Raw genomic sequence first — 15,344 nt, 5'->3', positions numbered from 1 at the left:
ACAGAAAAGGACAATTTTACATTTGCCTCAAATCATCTTATATATAACTTGTTTCTTAATGTACATAATAAATTTAACATGTTAACTTCAAAAGCTGTCTTTTCTATTTTCCTCTGAACCTCCTTTTGTCCTGTTCTATGTACTTTCAAAATATTTCCTTTGATACTTATCAGGTTTTTTTCTCATATTACTATCATTATCCCATTCTCCCCATCAAAAAAAAAAAATCAAAATCAAATAAACAAAAAATCTTCTTTTGTAATTAATAAGCCAAAGTCAAGTGAAATAAATCCACATAATTGACCAGGACAGCTTCTTCAGTTTTCTGCCTCAATATGTCTTGTGGATTGAAATAGAAGGAGGATTCTTAAAGGACATATAGTTCCTAGATTTGCAGACTATGAATCCTTGTACATTTTTGGAACCTCTTTTTGATCTTTCTGGTGAAAACCTAGAGCATGTTAGTGCTTTGAATGGAACTTTAGCATCCCTAAGAATGGAAAAGGAGAAATTTCTAAGAGATTTCTTTGAAATAAGTTAAATGGGGGAGTAAGAAAAAAATGATCGACACCCCTAATGTTCCTCCAGCTCAAATAATGAAATCACAGAAGAGAGCAGGTAACAAAGAAAGCAAAATTGTATGGTCTTAAAATATACAAAGTATCTTGATCAAAATTGATAGAATTAGAGAGCATTGACTAGAAAAGGATTGGCCAAGATCTTCATGGTGCTTTAAAAAGATATTTCCCAATGTTAACAGAATTTTAAATGTCTCTGGTGGGAATAGCCAGGGCCTCAGCAAAGCAGGCCAGAGATGGGAGTGCCAGAAAACAAGTAGTGGTTTAATTAATTACTTTTAGTATGAGTAATTGGTCTACAAAACCTGAGGAGAGTTCATTCCTCCTTTTGAAATGAAAGCACAGTTTGTATACACAGTAATAAATCACAAGGGAGAAGGGAGGGGAAAAGTGAATTATAATGTAACCATTTTCAGGGCCTGAGTGACAAGCCCTTAAGTGCAGGTCAATATGAGTGTTCTCCAGCCCTGTGGGAAGTTACCTCAAGTGACTGTTACTTGGTGAGACACAGGACCAGAATTCTACAATGGGAACAGGTTCTCTAATCTTGGATTTGCTTCACTCAATGTATACTAGAGAACTTTGTCAGAAGTTGATTGATCATTTCAACCTGCATTATGAGATTCTGGACTCCCAAGTCAGAATCTGCTGAGAAAATCATAGCTCTGAAAAATCTAAATTATTATTATATTCATTGTATATATCACCTCAATAAATATGAAAATTACAATTCTCTTCGTACCAAGTACCAAAAATTAGATAAGTGATGGTTCTGAGGAGTGTGACAGCTGGCAATAGAGAAGATAGCTAATTAGGGAAGAATAAACAAATCCTTTATAAGAAATCATCTTCCTTCCTCTCAGGGAGGAGGGGGAGATATTTTCTTTCTTCCATTGGCTAAAAGATCTTACAATGGGGCTATTGTTGTCCAGAAGACATTGCACCCAGGAAGGAAACAGCTATGAAAATAAAAACTTAATGAGTCAAGCCAAGAGGCAACCCCAATTGTTAGAAAGTGAGCAGCTGAGAGGAGCATGTGAACAACTTGCTCAGCAGAGATGCTGAACCAAGGAGGAGTGGCATGAGGGCACCAAAGAAAGGAGAAGGACATTGGAGTCTTTCAATGCTAGAGGTGTCGCAGAGGTATATTCCCTAAGTTTATGCCTCTCTAGTAGTGTCCTGTTAAGTGTGTGTTCAATTTTGCAGATGACTCTGTGTGGTCTCTAAGGAGAATGTTCTTCAGGTTTATTGGGGGAAATGCTTTGCTACCATTTTTCCTTGTATTCCATCTCAACAAAGGCATTGGCTTTAAGAAAACTGTGTCTAATGGCTGATTATTAAAAGTGGGAACTGGTGAAATTTCAGAAGGATCCCGAAGGTACCTTGAGGAACCTAACCTGTGAGTGTGAGTGAGAGATGGTTCTCCCCAAAAGGGCTCCACGTTCAGAAAGCTACATATAGAAAATTACAAACTGTAACCCTAAGTAAAATTCAGAGAGGAAAGTTCAATACAGAGGAAAGTCCTAAAAAGTCAAATTCAGCAAATATTTGTTAAAAGCCCATTATGTGCAATGCACTGGAAATACAAATAGATAAAGATTAGTTTTATAACCTGTAAGAGCTGGAAGGGATTTTTAGAGATGATCAGGTTAAATACACTTCCTCCTTCCCTTGCATTTTATGAAGCAGGAAACTTAAACTCATAGAGATAGTCATTCATCTAAGTCAAAGAGCCAGTTGGCAGTAAAGTTGGAATTCAAAATCAGATCTCTTCTTCCCTAGTCCAGTGCTAGTTCTATTATAGTACACTGCCCTGCTGTCACTAAATTCACAATTTAATAGAGGTAGAGGGAAGACAGCTACATATGTAGTTATGATAGGTGAGTGAGACAATTGTAATGGTTTAAGCAAAACACTGTAAGAAATAAGAGGTAAGGAGAATAATCAGATGGTACACAAGGCCTTAAGAAGAATTAAACAGAAAGAAACATCTAATCAGTGACCAAATCTTTCTTCTTCCAGAATGTCTTTTTAATTTGTTCTTCTGCCAGGTCACCATTGCATCTTATCTGGATTATTGCAATAGCTTCCTAATAGGTCTTCCTTTGGTATTGCTCTCCCCTTTCCAATCCACCCTCTACTGAACAGTCAATGTGATTTTCTTATAGGGTACTCCCATATTCAGATTACATATTTATAATCTCTTTAATTTTTAAAGTCCTTCACAACCTGAGCCCAACCCACCTTAACAACATCATGATATATTGCCCTTTCCTCCTTCTATTGTTCAACCAAGGCTCTCACCTTGTTGCTCTCTGAACCTTGGCACCAGCTGTCTCCAATCCCTTGACTGCACTTTCACCTTGTCTCTAACACTTAAAATTCCTTGTTAAATTCAAATAGCGACTCAGGCAACACCTTCTACAAAAAGTCTTCACAGATTCTCCCAAGATGTTCATGCCCTCCCCTAACAACAATATATTTATTTTGTATGCTTATGTGCATATATGTCATATCCTTCCATAGAATAAGCTCCTTGAAGCAGAGACTGCTTTATTTTTGACTTTGTATCCTCAGCACATAGCAGAATGCCTGACACATATTAAGTGGTTAGTAAGAGTTTATTGACTGGCCATAGTTGGTGCCTTGCCTTGCTTCCTTGATTGTGATAACAACTTATAAGGCTCTAAGTCTGGATAACAAAGCAAAAGGCGGGATAGAACAAATTTTCTTTGATGAGAAATACAAATTCAGTTTGCAATACAGCATTATTGAACTCATAATGGAATGGATTGTGGAGGTTAACTAGTTCAATTTCCTCCCATTAGAGCTAAGGAAACTGAGACCCAAGAAGTTAGGTACTTGCCCGATTCAGCTTCAAATTCAGGTCCTCTCTTTGTTATATATAAATTCTGCTTTAGCCCATCATTTTAACTGCCTGTGAATCTCAAAGAAATTCTATAAGAATTTTCTCTCTCTCTCTCTCTCTCTCTCTCTCTCTCTCTCTCTCTCTCTCTCTCTCTCTCTCTTTTTCTCTCTGTCTCTTTGTTTCTCTTTGTCTCTCTTTCTCTGTCTTTCTCTCTCTGTCTCTCTCTCTTTCTCTGTCTTTCTCTCTCTGTCTCTCTCTGTCTCTCTCTCACACACACAAACACATACACATAAGAATTTATAGGTACAAATAACAAACAAACACATTAATCTGCTGTATATGTATATATCTCCATGAATCTCCTACTATAAATTCTTCTTTTTATACATATATGCATATGTATACCTATATGTGTATTTATATATCTTATTATATATAATATAGTAGATATAATAGTTTATATCCACATATGTGTGTATATAAATACATGTATCTGTATTTTAAAAGATATCATAGGACATCCAGATACAGATAACTAGTGGGTACAGGAGGAAATAGGCCTGGAACTCTGTAACAGATACTGGGAATTGAAATAAATAATTTGCCAGCCAATTGTATAAAGGTGGTAAATAAATCTATAGAAATGGATGAAATTACAAAGAGGGAAAATATAAACAGGGAAGAGGACCAAAGACAGAATCTTTAGGAAAACTCATTTTAGGGGATAGGAGAAAGAGAAAGTATCAGAAATGAAAACAGAAGGGAGAAGAGAGAAGGAAAAATTGTGGAACAAAGTAGGAAGACTATCAAGAAGGAGGAGCTGGACTTCCAGTTAAGATGACAATCTAAAATGTCATATAAGAATAGAGCTCTTCCATATACACCTCAGTAACATATGAAAAGGGTCTCAGATAGAGTAAGCATAAAGAAAACCAAAGAGAAACTGGAATAAATTCCTCCATTTCATTCAATATTAAACAAAAAGGACAGAATCTGGCAGAAGGTAGGACAGGGGATACAGGAGAAAAGATAGCTCTTTTCCAGTAAATGAGCCTGAAACTGGTAGGCATTGTGAACAGGTCACTACAGTGGGGGGTCACTACAGGGAGCACTGGCCTAACTTGGGTTGGATGCTGAGAATCTTGGCACTGGCCTTTCTTTACAGAAGTAGGAAACTTTTGCAGTCCCCAGAGGAGGCAAGATTTAACTATGTGCTTCTCAGAGGTCTGGGAGCCATGATGTTTAGAGGTGTTGGGGGGGCCTGGCATTTGAAGGGAATCTCTCAGAATCATAACAGAGGAGAGAATCAACTCTTAGTTGGGGATTGTGTGAGGAAAAGGAGACAAATGTCCAAGGCCAGAATCTAATGTGTACTAACAGAAGAGTGAAATAGAAGTGAGACACTGAGACCAAGCACTAACCACTGAATTTATACTGGTAGCAGCAGTATGCAAATTACATAGAGAAGCCCACCAAATAGGGCTCACTCAACCAACCTAAGGGGGTAGAGTTTAGCTTTGTACAAAGTCTCAATCCAAGATCAGAAGCTGGAAATCATATATATAAAGTAAATACCAAAAATGATGAAGAAATATTATAGGTTAAGAGAAGAACAAGAAATAAACCCAGAAAAAAAAAAAAAAAAAAGCAACCCAACAACAGAATAGCTAGAAGAAAAGAAGTGAGAGAGAAAAATTAAATTAGAATTAAAAGAACTCTGGAGGGAAAAATTGTAAGAAGAAATAGCTAGAACAAATGGAAAACCTTAGTCAAGTAACAGAATCTCTAAAATGGCACAGAACAATTAGAACTCAAAGACTCCATGAAACAACAAGAAAATTAGAACAAAAGACAAAGATTATGTGTGTGTGTGTGTGTGTGTGTGTGTGTGTGTATGCATATATATGTACAGAGAGAGAGAGAAAAAGTAGAGAGAGGAAAGAAAGGAGGGAGTGAGGGAGAGAGGGAGGTGTAAAATATCTACTGACAAAAATAATTTACTTTGAAAACATCTTAAGGGGATAGGATTTAAATCTTTGGACAAAATTGAAAAACTGATCATTATATTTCAAAAAAATCATAAAAGAAAACTGCCCAGGAACATTAATATTAGAGAGCAAAGTGAAACTAGAGAGAATTCACATAACCTCATATTAAACTGAAAATTCCCAAGAATATCTTAGTTAAAACAAAGTTACTTCTAGATCAAAGAAAAAATGGATCAGTCACAAAGCAAGAGTTAAAATACCAAGGCATGCAATTAAGATTATGATGATTCTACTGCCATTACAGGAAAGGAAATCTTGAAAAATAATATACAAAAAGGCAAAATAAAGAGGAACATAATTGAAGAGAAGAAAAAGTATAAGTGGTTATTATGGAGGCAACTTATAACAATCACAGATATGAAAGTGAAAAGGATGAATCCATAAAAGACAAAATGTTTGCAGAATGGACTAGGATAAAGAATCTAACAAGATATTGTTTACAAGAAAAATACTTTAAAGATTCACAGGCAGTTAAAATGATGGGCAAGAGCAGAATTTATTCAAAGGAGTAAAACTGGAAAAAATTGAATTGATAAATAAAACTAAGTGATGATTGACTGGGAAAAAACTAATAAAATAGAAAATTTGCTAGCTAATCTGATTTTTAAAAGAAGAGACAAATTGTCAATATGAGAAAAATAAGAAAGCATTAATAACAAAAGAAGAGGAAATAAATTATTAGACAATATATTGTTTATATGTATGTCCCCAAAAACCTATATCTTAAAGTGAATGGAGCAAATATATACAAAATATAGAGTATCCATAATAACAGAATAAAAAATAAATAATTTAAATAACACAATTTCAAAAAAAAAAAAAAAGAAGTTATGTTAGCTATAAAAGAACATCTCTAAAAACCATTGGCCCAGATTAATTTACAAATAAATTCTATCAAGCATTGAAAAAACAATTTCAATATTATGCCAATTGTTTGCAAAAACAGAAAGCCATATGAGAAAAAAAATTACCTCAATACCTATTTCTCAGAGAGAAATAAAGCAGAGAAGAAAAACAAATGTCAATGTTACTGATTCAAAAATATTAAATATTAAATAAAAATTAGCAACAGGGCTACATAACATATTTAAAAGTTCAAAAACTATTAGCAAATTACATTCATACTAGGAATCCAAAGTTGATTTAATATTAGACCATCATACTAAACCATATTAATACAAAAATAATCATGCAACCATATCAACAGATTTTAAAATTTTTGGAAAAAAAAGTCAATAACCCTTTATGTCAAAAACATTAAAAAGCTTAGGAATAAAGATTGTTCCTAAATGCAGTATATAGTATCTATTTAAAACCAAGCACCAGCATCATCTCTAATGAAAAAATACTAGAGACCTTTCCACTAATAAGAGATATAAACAAGGATGTCTGGAATAACTACTATTATTTGATCAAGTTTTTAGCAAGGTTGTCTACAGCATTTAGACAAAGAAATTGAAGCAATAAATTATCTTCTTTTGTAGATGTTATGATAATAGGCTCTAAAGAACCCTAGTGTCAACTAAAAATTAGTTGAAAGAAATGTCAATAAAATATCAGAATATAAAATAAAGACTTCAGAATGTATTAGACTAAGATGACAAGAGCCAGAAGCTTTTTAGAAAGACCTTGTATGAATTTAACGGGTACAGAAGATGAATATTCTAAATGATTTCCATGTATGACGCTACAGCTGAAAATCAATCCTATTATCAGTATTAATGCCACCTTAAATAACTGTACTTTACTTTAATTGTAAGTAAGAGGAACTTGCTATATGAGGTGGAATTTTTTGGATATCTAAGTATGGTTTATTTATTATTTATTATCTCAAATAGTACTTTGATCTTGATAAGAGTGTTTATGCTGAAAAGTCATCACCCCATTCTGCAAGAAGAAAATGATAATAGTCAACTAATAAGGAATATTGCCTAGGGATACAAATAAGAAATATGTTTGTTGGATTAGTAGGAAAATTGAGGTGACATCCCTCTGAAGAAAATAGTAGTGTTCCCCATTATTCTCATTCCCATTATTTGGAATTTTTAGATTTGTTGCTTTTCTGGACCTTTTTTTTTTTTCACTTGCATGCACACCCTCCAAAAAAGTTCTTTTTCTCATTTGTTGATGAAAATGTTTATTATTATAAATGTTTCTTTCTAGGCTGATTTGGCTGCATACCATTCAGTCAGTCAATCAACAAGCAATTGATTAAGTGACTACTATGCTAAATGCTGAGGAAACGAAGAATGACACTAGACAGTCCCAGTTCTGAAGGAGTTCATAGTCTAATGGGGAAGACAACATTCAATCAACAATCTACAAACAAGATATAAATGGGATAACTTAGAGGTATCTCTGAGGGAAGTCACTAAAATTCAAGAGGTCCAGGAAAGGCTTCCTGCAGAAAGTGAGACTTTAACTAAGAGAAAGCCAGTAGGTAGAGATGAAAAGGGAATTTCAGGCATGAGAGCAAAAGTTCTAATATGCTATCTCATTGCTATCATTTTCTTTAACAAAATTATGTATTGTTTCTATGACCTTTTTTTTTTAACATATATATTCTTTAGGATTAAATTATTTAGTATCTCCATTTAAATTTGAATACTTTTTAAGGGTCTTTTATTATAGTAAAGAGAGGATATGTGTAATATTTCTTCTTTTCCACACTTACTAATTTTTAATGAGCTAATAATTAATCAGTTTTTGTAAAGGTACTGTGACAGGAACAATATTTTCAACAGCCTTGACACATAGGTTGGACTAGCTTTTCCTAAGGCTTTACTGCATGCAGGCTAAACTACTATTTCCTTAAAAAACACTGAAAGTATCTTTACAAATTAATTGCCTTTAGGGAATAAGGCTCAATGAAATTTTCTGATGCAGAGTATGAGGAATTCCCTCTGCTCCCTGGGCTTTTTAATTTAAGTCCATGATGGTTAATACCTAGGCTGAGAAGCTATGCTCATCTGAATCAAGATTATATCTCTTCCATACTGTAGCTAAAAAGGCCTTTTTTTTTTTTTTTTCAATCTGTGTATTTAGCACCACTCTCTTACCAAGCTACCAACTTGGTTTGATACAGGATTGTCCAATATATTTCAAGTTACACACAAAGGAAGGAATATGTTTATTCCTTTCAACCCTGATTAAATAATTGACAGAAATATATTAAAAACCAAATTTCTAAAATTCTGTTCAGGTCTTTAACTTCTTTCTTCTTTATCTTTTTGTTAGATTTGTGTCAGTATGAAAAGGACAACTAAGATCCCAACAATTTTAGCTTTGCGGTTTATTTCTCCCTGTGGTTTGATTAGTTTTTCCTTTAAAAAGTTGGCCATTCAAAAAATGTATATATTTGTTTTACTGTTGTCTAAAATCATGACTGTGTGTTACTGAATTTAGTTGAGGTACAATAAATTCTGCTCTGGCCCCTCATTTTGACTATGTGACGATGATTTAAGTGTTTCTTATAAACAATAGTGGGTTCTTCTTTCTAAACCGTTATGCTACCTATTCATGCTTACCATTCCCCCCCTTCATATCTCATTATTTCCCCTCTTCTCCTTTTCCTTTTTTGTAAAGGAGAAAGAGAATCTATGATCAATACTAGTAACTGCCGAAGTTTTGAAGTTTCTATTCCTCTGTCCTTACCCAGCACAAACCTCAATCATTGATACTTTTAGTTTTAATTTTTTTGCCCCCTTTTTAATTCGGTCTTTATGATCCACCATTCATAATGAAAATTTGTTTGAGTATACCTTGCCCAACAATATCCTTCCTTTTAAATCCCTCTCTTCCTGTCTTCCTTATTTTCTTGTTGAATTTAAGATATTTTTAATGGAATTCTTTGTACATTCAACCTTCCTTTCTTTTCTTCAGATTGTGTACAGAAAAATTACGTTATTTTTCCTTCTTTATTTCTTCCCTGGTATAATCCTTTCCCTCTTCCTTTTCTTCCTCTCTTAAAACCAACAAAACAAAATAAAACCATACTCTAGTGATGTTTGTCTTTTAGTCCCTCTGTGATTCTTGAAAATAGTATTCTGAAGGGACATTTGTCTTTTTTCACCCATTGTTCATGATGTTCAGTTGTTTTCCAGATACTGGAGCATTTTCCTTTTCTAGCTCATCTTACAGATGAAGAAACTGAGGCAAACAGGGTTAAGTGACTTATCCAGGATCCCACAGCTAGTCAGTATCTGAGACTGGATTTGAATTCAGGACTGACTCCAAGTTTGGCACTCTATCCATTGTGCTACCAAGCTGTCCCTTTCACCTATTCGAATATAAATATCTTATCATCATTTATCCTCTTCTAGTTGCTTAAATATATTTACTTTTCTATTGTAAGAGGTATGGGTGGTCTATGTATTTTGCGTAAGTAGTTTATGTGTCCACGGGGGTCTGTCTAGATGGCTTTCAGGAAGAGAAGATGAGATATCTCTAAAGTCTTCCCACCCTTTTCCAAGGGGAACTTTGATTCTTGAGAGAAGGGGAAGAAAAAGCTCAGAATCAGAAGCTGGCCTCTCTGCTTTCCTGGGAGAAGGGGTTATAATCTATCCATCTTCCTCAATACTGTCAGTCTAGGAGAAACAGTTTTTAGATTCAAGCTCCTCTACTAATCACCATCCCTTAATGAAGGTGTGCCCTAAAATATCTATTATTATTTAGCTTTAGCTTAACACCTTTTCCACCAAATGTCAATTCCTTGATAAAGGCAGGAAGCAAATAAATTCATCCATCTAAATTAATACCAAAACAAATCAGAAAAAGGTGTATATATGAGAATAAACCCAAGGAATACTCAATAAATGAACTCTCTCTGGGAGGGAGATAATCAAAAAGAAAACAAGTCTCAGATCTCCCACAAAGGTAGTTTCCTAAAGTAAGCTGGATATAAGAACATGGTCAACATGCTAATTTGTTTATATGTCAGTATAGAATTTCTTTCCCTTTAGGGACTTAAAGATAGACTGGAACCATGTGTCTTCTCTCTTGAATCTAGGAGCCAGAAGATCAAAATTTCTCCTCTCTCAAGACCTTACTAAATCTGCCCCTTATAGGGTCACAGAACATTGAATAATCAGTTTCTAATACTGAGAAAAGTCTCATATAAAAATATGGTTTATACCATTATTAAGATGAGGGAGTAATCACAGAAGACAAAGAAACCTTAAATTAATGAATGAATCAATCACAAAATCTTAAGATCATAATTTTAGAGCTGGAAGGAACTTGAAAAGTCTTTTAATCTAATCCCCTCATTTTATAGATGAGGAAACTGAGAGCCAAAGAGGTTAAGAAATTTGCCTTTATCAAACATATCTCAGGGGCAGCTAGGTGGTGCAGTGGATAGAGCCCCAGTCCTGAAGTCAGGAGGACCTGAGTTCAAATGTGACCTCAGATACATAATATTTTCTAGCTGTGTGACCCTGGGCAAGTCACTTAATCCTCATTGCCTCAGAAGAAAAAAGAAAAAAGAACTATATCTGAGATAGGATCTGAATCCAGATCTTCCTGATTCTTAAGTGCAGTGTTCTATCTACTTAAGTGCAGTACTATCTACTATCTACTCTACTATTAATCAATCAACCTAATAAACTAGGTATTAAGGAATTTTCCTATAACTTCATCACAATGGTATGGATAAACTCTTAATTTTTAAAAGAGCTTAGGACTTTGGGCTATTGGAAGAAAGGCAAATGACAAGACATGGAAAGCACTTAGTGATTGGTTGAAAAGTTTAGGGGCAACTAGGTGACTAGAGCACTGGCACTGGAGTCACGAGTCTGGAGAAGTTCATATCACATACTCTTGGTCTATGCAAAATAGAGCTGGGGAACCTTTTTTTCCTGCCAAAGTCCATTTAGATATTTACAATATCATTTGAGGGTCATACAAAATTAAAAATGTATAGAATTCAAGCAGTTCTATTGTTGTATTTAGCTTTCAGCTCATCACTGCCCATGATTGATTATGCAAATGATTTCGAGAGCCTTTTACAGCCAGCCATCACTGATGTATAAAAGTAAGAGCCAGAAAAATGGTGGATTAGATCAGACTTGAGGGATTCCAAGTTCAGAGGGAATTACACTTGGGAAGTGGGAGAGGAAGAAAAGAGTTTTTCTTTTGTTCCATTCCCCTTACTCCCACAAATGATTAGGTTATTGAAGAAACTCAACCAGTAAGAGAAAAGACATCCATTTGGGAACAGAGAAATACCAAGGGAATATCGAATGTCTCCTTCCAAAGGAAAAAACACTTCTTTTCTACCTTGGGTCTTGGAGAAGATAAGCTTCAGAGCAGATATTCTAAGGGAGTTTAAGGACAAAGATAGTTGCCCTGACTCACCCCATCTACATCCCCATCCTTACCCCCACTTCCCCAGCCATGTAAGTTGTGAAAAAATGGCAACCACTGTCTGCTATGGTTTTATTTCCTGACTATTTATTAGGCAACTGAATAACTTGTGACAGAATCGACCACATTAGGATCTTGTGCTGCAAAGGGTCAAAATTTCTGAAGGTCCCATCAGTATTTGAAGTATTTCCACTGGAACAATGTTGTCGAATAGCGGTGGAGATTGATTCACTTTGGGAGTGGAAAGATATCCCAAAGGAAAGGAACTTCAGGAACATAGAGCATGTGCCTTAAAGCAGAAGGAAAATCTACTATTACATACCAGGGCATTAACCTTTGGAGCTCAGCAGGAAGCTACATCTAAGAAAAATGTCATAAGGACTCAATGAAGGGAGAAAAGAATTTTGAGAACCAGGAGTTAAGAGGTACCTCTTTGCCATACATTTTCTCTAAATATGTTCATTACATTTGTTCTTTAAGTTTGACCCCACTTTCCCCAAGGACTTGACACAGAGAGGAAGGGGAGAGTGTACTACTGGTTTGGGAGAGGACTCATACTTTTATACCAACTGTTCTTATGTGTTTTTGTTTCAATTATACCCTCTTCTCCTTTCATCATGAATATTTTTTCCCTGTAAGATTATCAGGTTTATAGAATGTTATTCTTGGTTGTAGTCTTTTTTTTTTTTTTTTTTTTTTTTTGCCTTTTGGTTTAGTGTATTCCTGTATTTCTTTTCCTGTTGTAACATTGTCATACTACATTTCTGGTATTCTGGCATTTCTTTTGGTACTTGAATTTTTTTTTTTTAATTAAATTCTGGACTGCTGGTAGTTTTTCTTTCACTTGGAGGCTCTGAATTTGGGCCGTGAGATTCCTGGATTATACAATTTAAGGGTTTTCTTCAGGAGGGTATTGATGGAATCTTTATATTTAAACTTTGCTTTCTGATCATAATAGACCTAAGCAGTATCTTTTTATAATTTCTTAAAATATGGTATCCAAGTTTTTGTTTGGTCATTGTTTTCAGGAAATCTAGTGATTCTTAAATCCTCTCTGCTTGACTTCACATGATCTTCCAATTTTTCATTCTTTTGGCTTTTTCCTCTCTAACTGTTTTTGTTCATTGCACCAAGTTTTTGTTTGCTCTATTCCGGGGTCCTCAAACCACGGCCTGCGGGCCAGATGCAGCAGCTGAGGACGTTATCCCCCTCACCCAGGGTTATGAAGTTTCTTTATTTAAAGGCCTACAGACCAAAGTTTTTGTTTTTACTATAGTCCGGCCCTCCAAGAGTCTGAGGGACAGTGAACTGGCCTCCTATTTAAAAAGTTTGAGGACCCCTGCTTTCCCTGCGATTTAACTGTTTGGTTCACATTTCCACTTTCAGGTCTATTCCAACTTTTAGCTCAAGAACTTTAATTTTGTTGGGTTTTGTTATTGTTGTTTTAAATCTCTTGCCTAATTTCTACCTTTTTGTTGTTGTAGTTGTTTTAAAACTTTTACCTTTCTACCTTCTATTCTTGTAATAGCTAAATAATTCTTTTTTTTTTTTTTTTTAATAATTTCTCATTGTACTTTTTGAGGAATTCCATTTTACTTTTTGGGCTTCTCTTAAGCCATAGTATTTCATCAGTATATTAGTTTTTGTTTCTTTTTTTTCTTTTTTTTTTGGGAGGGGGGTGTTCCTGTTTGCTCATGACTTTAGCCTCAGTTCCTAATTTTGTCCCCAGATCCAAGCAGATGTTGTTACCACTGCTCTGCCCCAGTTCTTGATGGGGTGACTTGGTCCTGGTCCCCCTCCCTATTCTCTTCCACAGCCTTAGCAGGGGATGAAGGAGTTAGGCCCAGAAATAGGACAAAAGCACAACACCCTTTGCTTCCAATTCCTACTGGCCCTAATCATGGTCCTCTCGATTTCTTCCTTCTGAAATCAACAGGTAGAAGCCACCTTTACAGCCCTGATAAGCCTCAAATATATATTGGAGGTCATGATTTTGTCTTCTCTTGAAGGGTTCCCGAGAGCTTCTGACTAGTTTTCATCTTCTTGCCCAATCTCCTCGGAGATCTTTGTCGACTACTCCAATTCCAGCTATAAGCTATCAGGCTAGTGTTGGTTGGGCCCTACTCATGTCTCAGCACTGCCCAGGCTTTTCTGACCCTTTACCAGGAGACTTTTACATCTCTGTGGGGAACTGATTTGATTCTTGGCTGTGATTCCAACAATTTGAGGCTAAGATATCACTGTTTTCAAGTTCTATGCACTGGAAATTATGATTTTGCACACTCCTTCCCTCATTTATAACTGCTTCTATTTCTTGTCTGGTCAAGAATTCAGTCATAACTGAAAACTCAAACATTTTAGGATAAAATTTAATAGCATTATCATCATGTATCCCTCAGGACAAAATGATGTTGCCTAGAGAGGTGAAAAAAATCCCATAAAGTTCAAACGTTTCCCAGTACCCTTAGGTAATTATTGGTACCTTTGCATGATAGAAAACTAGATGGGCATAGTGGATAGAGTACAGGCCTGGAGTCAGGAAGAATCATCTTCCTGAGTTCAAATCCAACCTCAGACTCTTAATTGTTGTGTGAGATCCTAGGCAAGTTAATTTCCTCATCTGATTGGAGAGGGAAATGACAAAACCTAAATCTTGGGCAAGTAGGCAGAATAGTGGATAAAAAATGAGTCCTGGAGTAGGAGCACCTGAGTTCATATCTGTTTTTACACAAGTATTAACCTCCCCACCAAAAAAACCCAAAACAAAGAAAACAGCTCTTACTGACTCCAACACTGGTCTTCCATCTTCTTTGCCTTGCTGACACTCTTTCTATTACTGAAACAATTTTAAACAAAATAAGGGTACTAAAAGTGTCTGCTGTCATTAAATCAATCATTCAACACACATTTTAAAAACAACTATGCTTCATTCACAGTGCTGGGTGGGGATGGGGGTAGGGAGAAATACAGAGAAAAATAGCATATTAACAATAATTTAGCTTTTAACCATAGTTGCAGTTGAAGAAAAAAAAATCTTTCTTTGAACTAATTTCTTCTAAGCTAGCAAAATGAGAACTGAGAAATCAGGAAACCATCATCATCCTGTTTCTACAGAAACAGGAAGAGACATGAAACTGAATTAGCTGTAAAACAATGTTTTAGCTGCATAAGCTAATATTTCAAATTTCTTATGTTATCCATAGATCCGAGATTAGGAAGAGACCAAAGGCATAATTTTAACCCCATTCCTTATTTTACAGGTTAGGAAATTGAGGTTTAGGAATATTAGGAATAACAACTCTAGACGAAACAGTGAGAATGCGAGGTCAAGGACTGGCTCCAAATCCAGTGCTTTCCCCATTACAATATGCTGCCTTCTCTCACTCGCAGACCCCATTTAAAACACACACACACACACACACACACACACACACACACACACACACACACACACACACACACACTTCAAAGGCTTCAAATTTGGAC

This window comes from Antechinus flavipes, chromosome 1 (genome assembly GCF_016432865.1).
Source record: "Antechinus flavipes isolate AdamAnt ecotype Samford, QLD, Australia chromosome 1, AdamAnt_v2, whole genome shotgun sequence".
Classification (NCBI taxonomy): domain Eukaryota; kingdom Metazoa; phylum Chordata; class Mammalia; order Dasyuromorphia; family Dasyuridae; genus Antechinus; species Antechinus flavipes.
Note: the sequence above shows the minus strand (reverse complement) of the source record.